We start from the raw sequence: 924 nt of genomic DNA, 5'->3' as shown, positions 1-924 counted from the left end.
ACAGTTTATTACGCTGCACAAATCATTCTGATGGCCTAACGTGACATACTAATCACTTTTCCTCTAGCTAAAACCGTCACACTGGTTCAGAAACTGTTAAACGCTCACAGCGCAACGTCATGACGTCACGACGCAGCGTTGCCTCACGCGCCCTATTTTTTTTTTTTTTTTTTTTTTTTTTTTTTTTTTAAAGCGTTAAGCATGTTGTTTGAGAGAGCGGAGGTTCAGACGTCACCACCTGTAGCTACAGTTTATGTTTATTTACATACTTATTTTTTTAATAATTGTAATCTGTTAAATGGATTTACAGCGAGTTATATTTAAAATGCAGCCGGCTTTTTTATTAAAAATATAAAAAAAAAAAAAAAATGTGGACTGAAAGCGGATCAGCAGCAGCAGGCGGATTCCCACAGAGCCTGGGGTTATTTAGGATTTGTATTGCTTTTCTTTCATCTGAAATTATTTACAGATTATAGTGTTCCTGACAGAGATGTGGATGGTTAATGAAGCGACTGGGCGGCGATATAACGGGAAATAGAGCATCGCCATTTATTTGGGGCATTAAAACAGTTCATGTGCGGTATTTAATCTTCACCGACCTTTTATTTCAGCTTAACTCCTTTTTATGCTGTCCATCCTCGTAATTATTAGGTGTTTTTACTATTTAACATTAATTTCAAGACAGTGGAGATGCCATAAAGCATCCAGACTGTTAGAACTATTAGAAGCTGCATGTCTGTGTCACTGTTATCTCTGACCTTTATTTGCAACCCAGTTATATAAATAAAAAAAAAGGTGTGTGCTTATATAATATAATATAATATAACATAATATTAGATAGATACCCGCTTTTAAATCCAAGGGCATACGGATTTAGGAGGCTTACTGTGAAGTTGAATAGCTTAAAGCCTCAATTTCTGGTTC

Source organism: Ictalurus punctatus, chromosome 10, assembly GCF_001660625.3.
Source record: "Ictalurus punctatus breed USDA103 chromosome 10, Coco_2.0, whole genome shotgun sequence".
Lineage (NCBI taxonomy): Eukaryota > Metazoa > Chordata > Actinopteri > Siluriformes > Ictaluridae > Ictalurus > Ictalurus punctatus.
Note: the sequence above shows the minus strand (reverse complement) of the source record.